The 17,608-nt window shown below is 34.3% G+C and overlaps 1 long non-coding RNA gene across 1 annotated transcript in view; it reads left to right on the top strand.

Moving 5' to 3' along the window:
- The first annotated feature begins 2,697 nt into the window (after window positions 1-2,697).
- Window positions 2,698-17,608, top strand: part of LOC119701017 — a 44,037-nt gene continuing 29,126 nt past the window's right edge. The window contains exon 1 of the long non-coding RNA XR_005256982.1: window positions 2,698-2,923. This is a non-coding gene — a long non-coding RNA (uncharacterized LOC119701017). The remainder of the gene's footprint in view (window positions 2,924-17,608) is intronic.

The raw sequence follows: 17,608 nt of genomic DNA, 5'->3' as shown, positions 1-17,608 counted from the left end.
GAACAAATTCTGGATTAAACACAATGTGAAGGGACAGGTGACATTGTCACCTGTCAGGACAGCCACTACTGCTGCCTGAAAACAGTTAATGGAAAATAAATTCAGTTTCAAAATAGTTCCAAAAATATAAAGACTATACATGTTAAAGTAAACTTACCATTCATGGCTAACTGTGAAGATGCATCAATGCATCTTTGCAAAAATTTGAAAGATTTTAATGATAACATGACTTTCATTTTATACAGAATGGCACTGAGAGAATAAGAGGAAAAACCCTAAATGGGCATAGATCAACATTATTCACCTTGTATCCAAATCAAGTGTCAAGTATTGATGTGTGTTTCCGATTAACACACTTTAAATGCTCCTCAAGTTTAGTGGTGTTTTCACTGCAAGCCAGTTGGCATTCACACACTCAAATGTAGATACCAGAGGTTGGATACTGCCTCCTTTTTGTCTATATTCCTTGCTAATTACTTTGTTGTAAGGCTTCAAGTTACCTTTGAAAAGCCTCAAGACTTTCTTACCATCTCCCACATGAGCTTAGCAGACGGACCACTTTCCAGTCAAAACAATTGAACAAATCATTCAAACTGAGTTATTCAAGCTATTGCAGTACAAAGAACAATGGACAATGTTCTCAAAAATTTAAATGACCCACAGAGGTTTGTAGCATTACAGTGAAAACATCGGCTTGGAATCATATAATCACAGAATGGTTTGGGTTGGAAAGGACCTTAAAGTTCGTCTAATTACAACCCCCCTGTCAGGAGCAGTGATTAGCTTCACATTTTTTCTCAATGTAGCTTTTAAGACTAATGTTAGGTTTTCCAAATGTCCAGAGTTGCCATGATACATGGATATCCCACATTCTGGAACCTCTGCACAAGAGAAAGAACAACTAGAATTTGTGCAGGCAGGCACGTGCTTGAAGTGCAGCCATAATGAAATGAAGCACGCAGCCATAACAAAAGCTATATTATGCTTTCGTCATAAATTTTCTGTCAGACATACACTAAACTGCTCCTTGGCAGCTCTTATCCCTCTCTGAAAATTTGTCCTAAGCAATCATCAGCAGAGGAGACAGCAGCAGAACTGAGTAAACCAGTACAGAATGACAGGACTGAGGACATCAGGGCCAATGAAGTGAGTGCAGTTGGCTATGAGATGAACAGATGCTTGAGGGAAACTAGCAATAAGTCAAAAACAATGTTTCATGAAAGCATATCTCCCAACAGATTCCAGTAAAATATGGGACTGTTTTTCCTGCAAGCTGTATATGGAAATAGCTGGAAATCTTTAGATCTTGCATTCATTTTCCATAGAGACACAATTCTTGCTCTCCATTCCTTCTACAGATCCTAGAAGGAGATGATATTTGGAAACATCTGCATCATGAACTGATTTCCAAATTAAGTTGGCATTCTTACTGTTTTATTTTCAGAAAACAGGTAGAAGAGTCCTTCAATTCTCTTTAAAAATGTCTTAGCTGATAACAGAACACATGTTTGTGATTTCAGGATATGACTAGCATTTGTTTCAGCTTTGAAAGGTTCAGAAGATGGAGATTTTTTAGGTTTAGCTAATTACTAGAAATAATTTAGAAGACACTATGGTCTTGCAGAGATAAGCATGGAAATATTGTACTTTTTGGCTCTTTCTGGGATAGCAACCCTTAAAATGTGTTGTTACTTTTGCTGTTGGCAAATAAGGCCAATGCAAAAATGCATAAAACTGAGAACAGAAGATACACATATTTGGTAAGAATCTGGGGTTTCTTTTATCCCAATTAGTGTTATAATTTAGAACATAAAAATAATTGATGTCATCAATAAGATAACTTAAATACAGAAAAAAGAGGGAAAAGTCCATTCTGAAAGTATTTATGCCACAATAAACTTCTTTATCTAGAGTTAAAGAATATTTTTAAACAGGAGCTTCTTTAAAACTATCAATTTCACTTCAGGCTTGTTCAATCAAAATCTTTTCTTTAGTGATGTATGTTTGATATATATGTCTACTGTGGTTACATTTCAAGATATTTAGGATATTATGTGAAGTCAGATTATTATCATTTTGACTAAATGTATCACATTAGCAACATAACATAAAAACCCCATACTTCACTGTTAAGAAATGGACTTTTCCTGGAACACTGAGATAACACATATAGTTTCAGAAATAGACCACATTTGCTGCATTGCCATGTGAAACTGCTGTTTGGGAATTACCATGATTCTTGCCTGAACAATAAGTATAGAGATCTGTGAGCTAGTGAACTCAGACTCACAGGCATAACTAAGGGAAAAATATCTTGATAAGAAAGGATGAGCCTTGCAATTGAAAATGCTTTGAATAAAAGTGCTGCTAGTTTTCAAAGAAGATATTCCCAACAATATTTTGAGGTGTGTGCCATAATTTGCCTCTTTCTCTGCAACTTATTCTACTGTACCTAGCAAATTTTTCATTGAGATCAGATCAGAGATAAGTGATGCCTTAGGTTGCAGAGAAAAAGTAAGTTTCAAATTTCTCTGCGTCTGATTTCCTTTGCTCTCAATACACATTGAAAATAGGTTCTGACCTTTTAAATGCAAATTTCTTTTTGTTTTTAAAATGTTGACTTTCTGAGTATCATTTAAAGGAGAAAGAACAATTTACTGATTTGCTTTCTGTATGTTTTAGGTGAAATCTGTTCTACAAAGGTGGTACTGTTATGAGTTGTTTCTCAATGCTGAGAACTCCCGTGTTAGCCTGGGCCTGGATTTCTCCAGAGTAGCAGTTTATTTTTCCCTCTGACCACAGTAACTCTGGGCTCCAGAAGGAGATATCTGGGATTGTTGCATCTCCTTAGCACCCACCTACTCTCGCTCACATCAGGATGCTCTGCAGCAGTAACCACATCCTGTATCTTGATGTGATGGAGGTAAGTTCGTCTGTACTGGAGTGATACTTTGCCATTAACTTTAAAGGATTTTGTATACTTAAGCCATGTGGGTAACTCCAACTAACTGTTTAGGCTTTATTTAAATATCAGTGTGTCAAAGGACTTAGGGGTTTAGGCCTCCACTAAAACCAGTATAGGGGAAATTGTGCCACATTTCAACTGGGCTACAGTGCAAGCGCTGTGTCGCCTCCCAGATTAGTTCTCAGTCCCTTCCAATAAATTGCCACTGACACCATAAAATACCAAATAATCCATTGAGAATATTTCTTTGTATAATGAAATCATATCTAGATTGAAATTCCATTAATTTAAATAATTGATTCATTGTTAATTCCAAATATGCTGGTCACAAAAGTTTCAGTGGACCATAAAATTGAAAAGGGATCATTTGGGTCAAACATGATGTTTAACTTAACAAGAAAAGAATTGTTTAAATTATATTTCTTCTTAGACCAATTTTATTTTCCTAATAACTGGGGAAAAATGAGGCTCATTTTGTTTCCATGATTCTGTTCTTTAAACAACCATTATGGATTAAAATTCCTTGTCACTAGCTCTATTTAGAACATAAGTCCTGTTAATAGAGAAACCTTTGGTAGTTCTGGACAGGATGTGAAAGAATGATGATGAAAGTAATTGAAACTTCAAGGAGGGAGAGAGTAAGTAACAATGTAATTACATGAATTGGAATTATTCCAGGTCCCTACAACTAGAAAATGCCAAAATGCTACTTAGCAAGATATTTCAATTAAAAATTATAAAAGTTTCTACAGTTGTGCAGCAGCAAATCTTCAGTCTTTAGCATTCACTCTGACTGACCTTCTATTCCCACCTGGGCTAAGTAACTTCCCCCTCCTTCAAAGGAATGCTTTAAACTAGTCTATTCCCGAAAGAGAACAATGCCTTTTCCTGGAAATCTTCAGCCGTTTTCACCACCACGTTGACTTTCCTGTTTAGAAACAGATCCCCAGTGAGCACAAATTCCTCCACATAAAAATCCCACCTAATTTCGTTTCCAGTTTTCAAGAAAAATACATACATTCCATATATTTCTACTTATAGTTCTTTTATAGTAAAACTTTATTATACAGTCTAAAGATGTATTGGACCAATTACAATCAACCATTATACGGTAATGTTACAATAATATTGCAACCTATTATATTATATTAATTACACAAATAACTCTTCACTGGCACAATCTCTTCCTTAATGGATTTTTTTTCTACTAGTATTTACCAAGTTCTAGAAGTTCCAAATCTATTGCAAACTCTAGAGTGAATTACATCAATAATTATGCTTATAGTACAGTATATAAGACTTTTGTGTATAAATACACAACATGTATTTGGAATTCTTTTATTTTACCGCGTGTAAACATGGAAACCCCATGTTTACATGGAAACTGTTGTGGTGGCACAGTGCATATTTCAAATCAGGGAAAACAGGACCTTCACTGATCTGAATATATATAAAAAAACCTGTACTACCTCCATTTCTACTGTTATAAAAGGAATTGTAATGATATCATGAAAATACACAGTGAAGACAGATTTGTAACATGATGCTTCAGCAAGTATGAAGAGACATAGAACATTTTTGTGTATGCTACTTTACTCTCATTCTTCCTGGGAGAGTGAGAATAATTTAATGTCAAAAATCAATTTACTGTGATTGAGGTACTTGGTTTGTTTTAGAGAAAAAAACAAACATAGTAAATCACATTTCCCATTTTCCAGGAATATCCTTGATTTAATTTTCCAGTTAAAATCTAAATATTTGCTAACTCTGGTATGGGACTGGGCCTATTTCATTCCAAGCAGTACAGTTAGTGTGTGTTTGAATCATGTGTTTTAGAAAACACATTTAAACACATTAAAATTCAAATATTCAAAATTTCAAGGCTGTTGGCCTTCCTCAAACTGTAGCATGGAATTCTTTAAATTGCATTTGTTCTAAGCCTGAGAAACTACAGTTTTAATAGAAAACAGTTTTAATAGAAAATATAAAATGAAAATTGCTGGTTTTGGCAACAGCTACCTTGTGTTTGCAGACATAATTGCATATATATATTTAAAAAGCAAAGAAGAAAGTCTGTAATTCCTCTGAGAAATATTTTTTAAATTGTCCTCAACTTTTACAGGTTAATCAAATAGAATACATTGTTTAGCCAAAGAAATGTTGAATATTCTAACCATCTGTCGATTTTAGTGTTAAGGGAAACAAAGAGAAATAGAAAAACATGAGCAGCAGAAAAAAAGAGTTAAGAGTTCTTCTCTTTACTGATGGCCAGGTTTTAATTTTTCAGCCAGGATTTCAATTGGCAAATATGCAACCTCATAAAATTATTTAAATAATGTGTAGTTACTGCTTATTAAGAAAGTGTAAGGATGGTTCTGATGAAACAAGCAGGTTGTTTGATGTTGGTAGCAAAAGAGCATTGTCAAGGCTTTCTTAGTGTTGGCTTGTATTTAACACTACTAAGCTGGTTTATACAGTAATTGGTTCATTGGAGATACAATCCTATTTTGCAACATCCTAATAAATGAAGAGAATGTGAAGAGTCATTTTTTTAAAATTTTGTGTGATTGTACTTTGTATAGATAGCCTGGCTACCTCATAGTTATTGCTCATATTGGTGATCAAATATGGTTTTTTTTTCAATATTAAAGCTGGCTGTAGTTTTCCAGGTTGTACAGAAGCTGCTGCATACTGCCAAAAAAATAGACAACTTTTTTCCTGCAATTTCCTAAAAACAACAAATTCTTTGTTGTTATTCTTTTGTTAATTGCAATTATTTAGGAATTGCACTTGTAATATCCTAATTCAGTTTTGCACACTGCCTTTGCCATTGTACTCAGTGCATCCACTTTTGAAAACTAATGACCTGAGTTAACTTGGACAAGATCTACATGTTTGGTTTCAGAAAAGCTAAATATCTAAATATTTCAATTTGCAGTTAGGAAACCACTATACGAGCATGTCAGTGAAAAATTGCCATCAATGCACAGTAAAAGCTCACAGATTTTAATTTTAGGGGTGGGGAAAGGAAGAAAAGAATAAATTTTTTTTAAAGGGTCATGAAACATGAACACAAAGTTTATGCTCTCCTCTCACTAAAAATCCCAGTTGTATTGAAGTGGCTTGATTTTTCAGAAACGGTAATGTAATTAATTCCCTTTTCTCCCAAGCTCAGGCTAGGGCATTGCCATATTTCATCTCTGCTTCTAGGAACGCTTCCCTTTCTCCCACCAAACCAACTTTTATTTTTAAGAAAAGACACTGAAACACACTCTGTTGTAGTTCTGTAATATTTCAGCAAAGCTGTTTGGATTTTAATTGATTTATTCAAGTGGTTTTGGGTTTATATTGTTGGAGCTTTAACATGCAAAATCTTCACGTAGGGGATGTTTTCATATGTTCATGTGACTGATTTCTCACTACAGTTTTAAATTTTATGAGTTTTTACTCATAAGAAACTTACTTATCCATATCCTGAGAATCTGTCATACAAATACTTTTATTGGTCTGAGTTTTGGTGCTCAATTAAATATACTCTCAATGGATGGAAAAATTATCATCAAAGTCCATGGGTAATGGCTTCTAAATGGGCTGCTGAAAAGACACTTGACGAATTTCACTGGTTTTAAGACACATTCACCACAAATTTTCTAGAAAGTATTCTACACTTTTAGAACAGGAGGTATGTACTGTACACTGAAGGAAGAAAGCATTTAATAAAGTATAAGTAACATTTGATGATCACTGTGCTAGAAGAGGTTGTTTTCTAATGAAGAAAAAAGAAAAATCATGTAGGATGATGTGAAAAATGGATTAATAACTAAGTTAATGAAAATAGAGTCTAGGGTATCTCTGCTTCAGACTACAAACCTTTTCAATGTTTTGCAGAAATAAAGACATCTGTATACTTAAAATGAGATCTGTTTTCTGACAAAGAGGAGTAATTTTGACTCCTCTTAAAAGAGGAGTCTTAGTAGATGAGGAAAACTTCTCTTCAGCTTAAAAATGGGAAAAGGATTTTTTTTCCAAAATTGATGTTTGACTTAGAGGAAAAATGTTAGAAACTTGCTTTTGTACTTATTTGCTGTCAAATGTTGCATGTATTAGCTTGTTTTGCAGCGAGCAGCCATCTGAATGCCTATTCAAGTAATGAAAGGACTTGTCATAACTGTGTTTGTACAGCACTTTTGGAAAAAGATTGACATGACCCTGCTCTAAGTTAAATAAACTTCTAGGATTTGTCTCCATATATTACAAAGAGAAATAATTAATCTAAAGGGAGAATTCTTTAAAGATCCTTTTATAAAAGTAATGAGAGCAGCCAATAGTTACATGCACAAATTACAAGAAAGCAAAGAGTATCAAAAGACCTGATCAAAAGCACATCTGAGTCAGTAGACAGATAATTATTATCTTAAATAAATTAGAAATATGTCCCTAGTTGTATGTAATATAGATATCTTCCTATTTCAAGCTCATTCAGTAAACTGGTTTTATGAAAAGAAATGTAGCATGTGTAATACTGAACATTGTACTAGATGAAGTTTTTCTTGTGATGCCAGAAATTTTCAAATACAGTTGGAAATGAAATAACATTTTGAAAAAATAAATTTTTTTAAATATCTTCACAAGTACAGAGGTTTTAATTCAATGCTATTATTTCACAATTTACTTGTAATATACTTTCCATTTTTATATTTCCTTCTCTAGAACGTTAATTTTTTTCCAGAGTTTGGGAAATGTACTACCTTGTCTGTACTACCTTGTGATTAGTGGTCTTTCTTCCCATTAGGACCTATTTATGTACAGAAAGTTGCCCTATCCTTCTGTTTGTATTACCTAGAAGGCAGGGATATAGGTATCATTGGGGCATTAAGTTAAAAAGAGATGTCTAAAATGAACAGAATATTTTAAAAACTGTCCTGCTTTGAAGTTTTGTCTGCTTACTAAACTTTTTATCCCCATGGTATTGTCTTTGTGCTCTACCATCAGGCACTGTCTGCAGTAAAATCATAGCAGTGATTTTTCTCTGGCAACTTTCAGTCTTTTTATTTGTTAACAGCTATCACTGCTCACATTAATGCTCACCATCTAGTTAGTACTATAACAATTATTTCATACTTGTAAATTAAATCTGACTTTCTATTATGTAGCTATTTATGTTTTATTCAATATTCTATGGAATATTATTTACTTTATATTAGGTATTTTGAGTCTTCAATGATATCTAGTGCATTATTTCCAATTATTATTTTTATGAAATTGGGATGTCTTCTCAGGCAACCTCTGTGGTTCTTTAAATGTAGTATATTTACATTTTTAAAAATTTACTTGGCAAGACCAAATCTTCTAATGTCATATATGTGTGTTCATTATCCTTGTACACTCCATGCTGCTTTGTCTTCATTTATTTGTGTGTGTGTGTGTGTGTGTGTGTGTGTGTGTGTGAATGTGCACCACAGTGTTACTACCTCCAAATAATTTTTATACTCTAAAGAGCACCCATCTGGCTTATATCCTGTAAGAAACTTAACAGTCATGTCTTCAAAGATCTCTAATAAATTATTAAAGCAATTATTCATGCAAGACAATAAACTCTCTTATAAATATGTGTGGCCCACTTGCATTGTAAGTTTGAAGAAGTTGCCTTACAAATAATTTACATATATTCAAATTGGAATAAGCAAGAAAAAACATTATAAATGGGTTACCATGTTATATCTGTGCACCAAGCCAGGGTTTCCAGCCTCTAACTCCAAATTATTAATTCTACTTTTACTAATAATTATATACATAATGGAATTTCTCAGAGACCAGATCAGTTTATCTTACTCCAAAGTACTTTTTAAAATTAAAGATTGATAGAATCTAAGTGGAATATGGTTCACTAAGAATTTTAGGTGGACTCTACTAAAAACTAAACATATTTCTGCTTATTATCACAACACCTGACATAAACAAATGCTGTGAGTGCTTATGAACCATATACAGTTTTTTGATGGGTAGCAAGAAATTAAATAAAAGAAATGCATATAGCTTACCTAAGAAAAGCTACATAAAAGAAATATCAAAGTAGCAACTAGAACTCAGGTTTTTGCCAATTTTATTATATTTAGTCCGCTAGACCATAAAACTATTTTAAGTATAATGAGCAGACTTACATTTGGAAGTTACCAAAATAAATTCTGTTTTGTTGTCCAGTGTTTGATAATAGAAATGAGGTATTACCTAAGAACTTATATTCTTCTGTTTGTTAAGGACTAGTATTCAGTTACTCAGCAATTACTGTAAGATCAGTCACACCTCATGGTTCTCTGAGATCTGTTAGTTCCTTATCAAACTGTGAAACTTTATTCTAGTCTTGAACATTTTCCATTTCTTAGTTCTGATGCCAAAAGGTTAATTAATACATCTAGTAATCATCTTTAAAAATAATTTTCTGAAATTATAGTGGTTAGTGAAATGGAGACTGATGACTCATCACCATTTTTTTATTTTTAGAATTCTAAAGTTGTCATTTTATTTAGTGAAATAATAAGTTCTTTATGTCCAACTGGATTTAATGAGATTTACGTCTTCTGGAAAAGTGGCCTCATGTGCGTGGCTTCCAAATATATGAATTACAGTCATAGTAAAAACATCTCCATATTGGAAGATTGATTAAAATGTTATAAAGAACTGCACTTGTTGAAGCCCTTAACAAAATGAAGCCAAAGGAAAAAAAAATCGGTGTTTTAAAAAGTCACCACTTTTAGAAAGATAAATCCTGTTTCATCATGTAACATACCTTGCATAAAAAAGGATTATGCAAGAGCAATCATCTAATTTGATAATTAGTATGGAGTTGAGCATTAAATTTATGAAATGATTCATTTCCTGCAAGAGAGGTACTTATGGTGACATCTACAGATGGCATTGAAACACTGGGTGCTGTTTCATCCTGGAGAAGAACACAGGATGAAAAACCATTCAAGTCGAGTAACTAGCTGACTAAACTCTGCACTTTACAGTCTATAAAAAGTGTTAAATGTCATACAGACAAGGTCTTTCCATAAATAAGTTAATGAAAGCATTTTTTCTCTGCTTTGTTTAACCCAAAGGCTATAAAGTTTCAGCTGAGCAGTGCAATCCTACTTAGAGGAGAGGTGCTTTGAGCTTCTGCTTGCCTCTCAACACAAGAAAGACCAGGACACTGTTTCTTTAAGAGTGCTGAGTGTCTTTTTTGGGTCATAGAAAAGACTTTCCCCTTGGAAAATAATGAAGAGACAGGGAGACACAGCATCTAGTAGAGACAAAGGCAGATTTACGCCTCACCGGCGGCAGCTGGCATCCAGAGCAGCTGCAGGACCCATTAGCAAGACTCGATTTCCAGACTTGGCAAGGGATGCAGGGTTATGCCCACCACGAGTGAATTACAGCCCTGGAGCCACTCTTCCTGGTCAGGGGAGGGCCATGAGTGGTGCTGAGATAGCTCTGTGGTGTAATCATACCTTGATGGGCTCTCTAGACCTCCCTTCAAGGCTTCTTTGCTTGATTTCAGATTTGAGTCAGATTCGAGTCAGATTCCTCCAGACAGAGACAAAAAGAGCAAGACCCACCTCTTGAATGCCATGGCTAAGCTTAAGCCACGTTTTTGATATGGTAGGTTTTGTCTTTGTTTGGGTTTTTTTTGGTGGTTTGTTTTTTTCTTTCTTTGAACATATTTTTGTATATCTGATGTAGGTATACTACACTTGTCTAAAAGTCTGGAAGTGTTTGTTACAGGGCAAAACTCTGTTTCCCTTGTGTTCTCTGGAGTGGATGAAGACACAGGCTGGGATGATCTCTGTTTTATACTTGGAAACCCTATGACCTCTGGCTTCTAGAGTACATTACAATATCCTGACCATGAACTTTTAATAACACACACCGTATTGACCATGAGGTATGTAGAGTCAGATGCAGTATACCCCACTCTCCAAAAATTTTTTCTTCTATTTTTATAAATTTTTAAATGGCAGACATTCAGACAGGTAATTCAAATCTCCCTCCCTTATCCAGATCCAATCTAGGCAGAATTTAAACAGATTAATTGGCAGAAAATGTTGACACATAGGTCGAGAGGGCATGTATCAGACGATTTGGATGGATATTATGAGCTTGTGTCTTTCTGCAGGTACTCACAAAAGCCTCCCTGACTTTCTCTCAGTTTCAAATCCCTCTAAAGTGCCAATCAGGATTATGGCCGTATGATCAGAGTCTCCCAAGCTTTCTCTTCTAACTTGTGGCAAGGCCCATCCTAGGCACAAAAGTTATAGCTACATGTATTTTAACTGGCTCACAGAAATTGTAATAAGCTCTTTGAAGTCTGTGTTCAAACCTTCAAATAAATTTATATCTGGAGCATTTCTATAGAAACTTACTGAATTTCACAACCGTTGCTGACGCTATTGTATGAAATAGACCTCTTTAACAAGAAACAAGGCTGAAACTACCAGAGACTACAGAGAAATAGCCACTAAGTAGAAGTGTGTGTTTCCAATTAGTATTTTACTGCCTTTCAAAATGGATATGCAGTGCTTACTAATTTTCTGGCATCCTTCGTTCTGAGAAAATATGTGTTCACTGCTCTTAGAATTTTGCTAGGTTACATAAAAATCTTTAATCAGAGACTTATAAGTTACAGCATCATGTAGAGAAAAACACTAACATTGCTGATTCTGTACTTTACATTATTCACTGCAATTCATTTGAAGGTCTGTTGTACCTTGCCTGACTGTGGAAGGCCTGATAAGATAGGCCAGTATAAAAATATATGTTGGCAGAAATCTGTACACTTTAAAGACTTTATCACATGAGTTACAGACTAGACAACTTGATGGTGTTTCCAGCTACTTTGGACCTCTCCACATGACCCATATTTGCAACTAACAATAACCCTCTTTCAGCTCAGAATCTATGTACTTCCATAGAAGAATCTGAACATTCATGAACAGTTATGTTTTTATAAAAGTAGTGATTTCCCGCCTATTAAATCATTCTATGCAAGAATTCTTCATTAGAAAACATTTAAATTATTATACAGAAAACATTTTCTGGTTTTCTACAACATTTGTTGTAGGAAAATATATGCAGAAAGCCCTCATATTTATCTTTTATTTGAGAATACTTTATGGATGTTTATGGAGAAAAAAATAGTCATCACTTACCTCCTTTTCATTATAAAGCTAGATAACCAACCAAATACTATATTTTTTCTGGGATTTATATTGATTCACCCTGCTGTGAATACAAATTATAGGATATGACATCAAGATAATAAGACAAAAAAAGAAAAAAAAGGGGGAAAATTTCTTTGTTTGCAAATCTGGAGCATTAATTGTGTTCCTGTGAGGCAATCTGGATGAAGCTTCTGCTAAGCAAATTAGATATAAACTGAAGGTGAGGGCAAAAGGGTCGCCACAGCAAGGGAGCATCGAGTGACAGGCACTGGGACCTCCGATGCATGGCTTGTAGAGCAGATGTTCACAAGGATGCAGTGATTATTGAACTGGTAATAAAAAAGCATCAGCTTACAGGCAGCCACGATGGATGCTGGTAATTATAAAGCATCCCCTGGGAGGAAAATGACACAAGTCAGCCGCATCTCTGCAATCACAGGGGCATAATTAAAGCTCTAGTAACAGTTGTTAATAGGGTGCAAATAAAACAGGGGGAAAATTTGAACACAGTCTTTTTCTTTTTTAAAGAGACGGCAAAGGACAATGTAATTACAGAGACTGCATGGTTTTTAATTTCATAATACAGTGAAACAAAGACCTTTAATGTATTTTATACACCCATATACACTCCATATCAAACAAAGCAAAAGTGATGTAGACTTTGACTCTGTGGCACGATGAGGAGAACAGATTTTTTAACCAGAATGTTTATATTTTAATTTTCAAAATGGGTAAAGCAAAAATATGTAAAGAAAATGTCATATGTATAAATATTTGGCCATTTCATCCTCACAGGAGAGGTACAATGACAGTATATATGTTTAGCTACTCCTATTGGCATTATTGTAGACACAATAATATTAAGATACTAGCAGAGCGGGTCATAATGTCTTTTATTAGACCCACTGGAAAAAGCAAACAAATTCCCAATTTTCATACAATTCAGGTATTTTTCAGATATTTAAAACATATTTTTGGCATCCAAATGTATAACAGATATGTTCTGTTTGGTTTAATGATCCATGAATACTCTATGCATTTCACATCAAGCACACTTAGGACTCCGACATCAATTTCAGGAGAAATCCTTATGAAGTGCTATCTACATAAAAAATGTAAAATCTATCCTTCATGTACAATAAAGACCAGTCAATCATACTTTGGCAGAGAGTGATAAAAAGTGTCTTTGGTCTAAATATTTCAAAATTCAAGTGTTTTTATCTAACATCATAATTAGTCAAAATACCATATAGCTGTATTTCTCAGAAATTGTTGAGTCTGCAAGTTTTTGGAGTCTCTCTAACCTGTTTTGTTTGAGCGGTTTTGAAACTTTGTTTTCACATACCTGATGTCTTTAGTGGTACACTAGTTTTTCAGAGTTTATTCAAGAAACAGATTCTTCTCAAGGAGTGCGGTATTATAAGACTTTAGTACAAGACTTAATTACCTTTCTTTCACTCTTCTTTATAATGTTTCCCAGCAGACAATGTTGCAGAGCTCTTACATTTTTTTCTAACAGACAACATACAGCACCACATTTTGGTATGTTCTTCAAGCTCTATTAATTAGCTAGTATTCAAGGGCTTTCAATTTTTTTTTTCCTGCTTCCATCAGAAGGATACACTGATGAGGACTAGTGAGATATATATTTGGCTGTAGGAAAATTTATTTGTTAGAAATGTACAGAAAGTTTGTTTTTTGTGAATACAGCATAAATAAACACTAAGAAAAAATTTCATTATTCCGAACCTTCTTTTATACCTAGAACAAGCTTGCCTGAAGGGAACTATCCATTGCTCTGTTTTTTATGGAGGCCCACTCTGAACTTTGCACTCTTGCAATGTCAAATTTCTTTTGTTTCACTGTTCCTTAAAAACACATGTACCTACACTGGAAACCGAAATCCTAACCTATCCCTTGAACTTTAATCAGTGAATCATTTAATTAATTACTACCAAAAGATTTGACATATTGGCTGATAATTGAAGTTTGTTTTTTTCAATCATTAAACAGGAGAGAATTTAACTTTTTCTTATTAAGACTAAATGAAGAGATTTCAGACAGAACTGTGATTGATGCCTGCCATTAGTACCTGCGGCTTACCAGTATTAAGATAGCATTAGAAATCATTGATAACTGCCAATAGATTCTATTGAACAAACAGCCAATACTAATTGCAGGAGACAACTAACAGGTTTAATGTAAAATACTCATGCAGTGCTTAATGAAAGAAACCTGAAGAGATTTCAATCAGAGGTCAAGTGTTGTGTGTGAAATTAAAACAAAAAAAAAAATCTGCGCAGAAGAAAAGATAAAATCACAACTGCTTTGCTAAGATGTTACTATTTAAGTTGAAAAAAATGTTGAAAATTATGATATTAATCATATTCCAATGAACGGCTGAAAAAATTCAGAAGACTAACATAATTAACTACTCATAATTTCCCATTGTGCTGCGTTTGGCTGTGGTAATTTTCTTCACATTAGCTAGCATGGGCTGTTTTCCATTTGTGTTGGAAATGGTGCTGCTAATATGGGGATGTTTTTGTTACTGCTGAGCAGGGCTTGCACAGAGCCAAGGCCTTTTCTGCTTATCACTCCACCAGCCAGAAGGCTGGGAATGCACAAGAAATTGGGATGAGACACAGCCAGGCCAGCTGACCCCAGCTTATCACAGGGATATTCCAGATCATATGGCATCATGCTCAAAGTGTAAAGCTGGGGGAAGATGGAGGAAGGGGGAGGTGTTCCGAGCTGTGTTGCTTGTCATCCTGCTCTTTCATTTCTTACATGTTAAAGCAAAAATTTCATTTGTAATTCTTTGCCAATCTGAAACAACACAGCAAAACTTCTGATAATATCAGCTGGAAAATAATTTTATAATGAGATATTGTTAATGTGTGAAAACAGAATAATCTGTCTTGAATTCCAAATTAATTTTCAAAACTCTGAATAATTTTTTGTGGGAAGGTTATATAGCCAAAAAGCCTTAAATTAGTAAATAATAAAAACAAGAAACAACTGTGTAAAGAAAAACTGAAGATTTGTATCTTCTATATATTTACCACAGTTGCAGAATACAGAATTGATTACATTGTGAATCATGGTAACTATAATAAAGAACATTCTAGACAACTCTTTCCGGTCATCTTCCCTGCGTGGAAGAAATGCCCACATTCCATCATTCCGTACATCTGACATGATACATAAGCCTCACTGTTTAAAGACTAAAAATGCAGGAAACTAAGTTCCTCTGTCCCTTTTGAGCATGTTCAGTCCTACTCCAATAGTACAACTGTGGGACATAACTGAGAACATGTTTACTGCTGCATAGGCAGCAACCATTTCTTTAATTTCAGTGGTTTCACCAGTGTGAAAATGGTCTTGATGTCATAAAACTGAAGCCTGATATTGATAGTACAGCAAAGCTGAAATGTCATGAGCTCTAAGGGATTTTCAGCATGATTATTTTCAGGTATGATTGGACATTAATAAGGTCACAGCCCTATAGTTTCAATACTTGCAAGCAGCAAAATTTTCCACTCCTAGAAAACTGTGCAATCACTAACAGTGAAATAATGGATTCTCTATGCAGGAAATTCAATAACTCTAAAAAGTCTCCCAATAAAGAAAACTACCTGCAGACCCAGAGAAAATTTGTTTGCCCTATTCTTAGATGAAAGAAAAATGGCTGAAGAGGAACTAGATATACAGCTTACAGATAAAATTTCTACCACTGATTTCACAAATAGCTCAAGGCGCAGCAGTGTAAATCATACACTTTATGCACTTGAGCTGCAAACTGAGTAATTTTTTCATCATGTGTTTTAAAGCATTTTAACATTGTTTTGGTTTAGGAATGGTACTCCCCAATTCAGTGTTTAGGGTCTTCTCTTCCGTAGTTCGTGTTGTATTTCCACAGAGACACCCTGGCCAAGAGAAGTTTGGCTTCTATTGACTACTTAAGCAGTAAACTGTCCTGTTTAGGGATAGCTGATGACTCTGCACACCACAAGTTTGCATAGTGCTGCTGACTGCAGTTAAATCTGGGCTCTGTCATAACTGGCCATGTGTTTAAGTATTTATTGATAGTCATTAAATTTTTACACCATTTGCTTATATTTTCAGCAGAAAAATGCACATCTATATTTATACTAACATACTTCCGCTTGCATTCAGCTCTTTATAATATCTTTACTTTCAAATTAGCCATCAGTTATTTGAGTAAAGTTATGGTATCTGTTAGTTATTTGCTAGCTAGCCAAATTCCTATTTAGTTACATTTTTATTAGTAGAATTATCAATAGCCTCACCAGGTATCTGCTATCTTCATAGAAAAAATATGCCTTTCCACTTAAAAAGTGCCTTTCTAACAAGATCTTCTTTTGAAGAACCTATATCTTATTGACTTTTTTGTTGATTTTTTTTTTTGTAATATCCTATATTTTTTCTTTCTTTCACTGGAATTTCTACCAATAATCTATTATTAAGCTGTTTTGCCCCAAAGTTGCTTTCCTCATCTCCAAGTGCTTTGAAGTAATACTTGTTAACAGTAAATGTTGCAGTTGTCACCTACAGTTCCGGAGTCTGGTTTCCTTTAAGATAAAACAATACATTTGGTTTCATTTTAGCAAAGACTTTTGTGACAAATTTGTGTATCATTTATGAGCAATAATGTGCTGATAAGAAAATGATGTTTCTGTTGTTAGTTGAAAAATGTAAAACTATAACAGAATATTTCCCCGTAATGGTTAATAACAGCTATCATCAGTAATTTGTCTTACAACAAAACTTTTCTTACTGTGTAGCCACCATTCACAATAAGTTCACAGTAAGTCAAAAAAATATGGAGTACAGGTTAGTGAACATTACGATACATTGAAAAAAGCTTTTCTTATGTTTCTGCAACTTCATTATAGTGTTGTGTGTCTTTTGAAATGTTCTATGGCAGGTGGACTAAAAACCATTTGATTTGACTACCACCAGTGAAGCAGCAGGGCCAGTACTCTTCTGGCCCTATAGCTTGTAAATAGCAGAGAGGGTCTGCATTGGATGATGATTCTAGGCATTATACACTGAGGAACATTTATATTTTTAAAATATTCCACCGGCTACTAGCTGAGTCAAACTATTTTTCTAATGAACTGGAAAACTAGGGCAAATTTGATTTCCAGAATTCTTTTTAACTAAAAATGATTGTAATTTTCAGGACTGCCAGTCAAAAAGCTTACTGGATATCCTCAATCAGTTTAAAGGGTAGCAATAATCTTTCTGGCATAATCTGCATGAATCTTATTGTTTTGCCAAGTGCTTAGTCACAGCAGAAGCCCTTTACAAATCCTACTACATAGGAATTTTTGATGTAATTTTTCCAATTTTAAAAACATCAAATTATCTCCAATTTGTTTCAGTTTATTTCCCTCTTGTGAATGGTTCTGTGCTT

Source organism: Motacilla alba, chromosome 5, assembly GCF_015832195.1.
Source record: "Motacilla alba alba isolate MOTALB_02 chromosome 5, Motacilla_alba_V1.0_pri, whole genome shotgun sequence".
NCBI classification, from domain to species: domain Eukaryota; kingdom Metazoa; phylum Chordata; class Aves; order Passeriformes; family Motacillidae; genus Motacilla; species Motacilla alba.
This window is presented reverse-complemented; position numbering and strand designations above follow the sequence as displayed.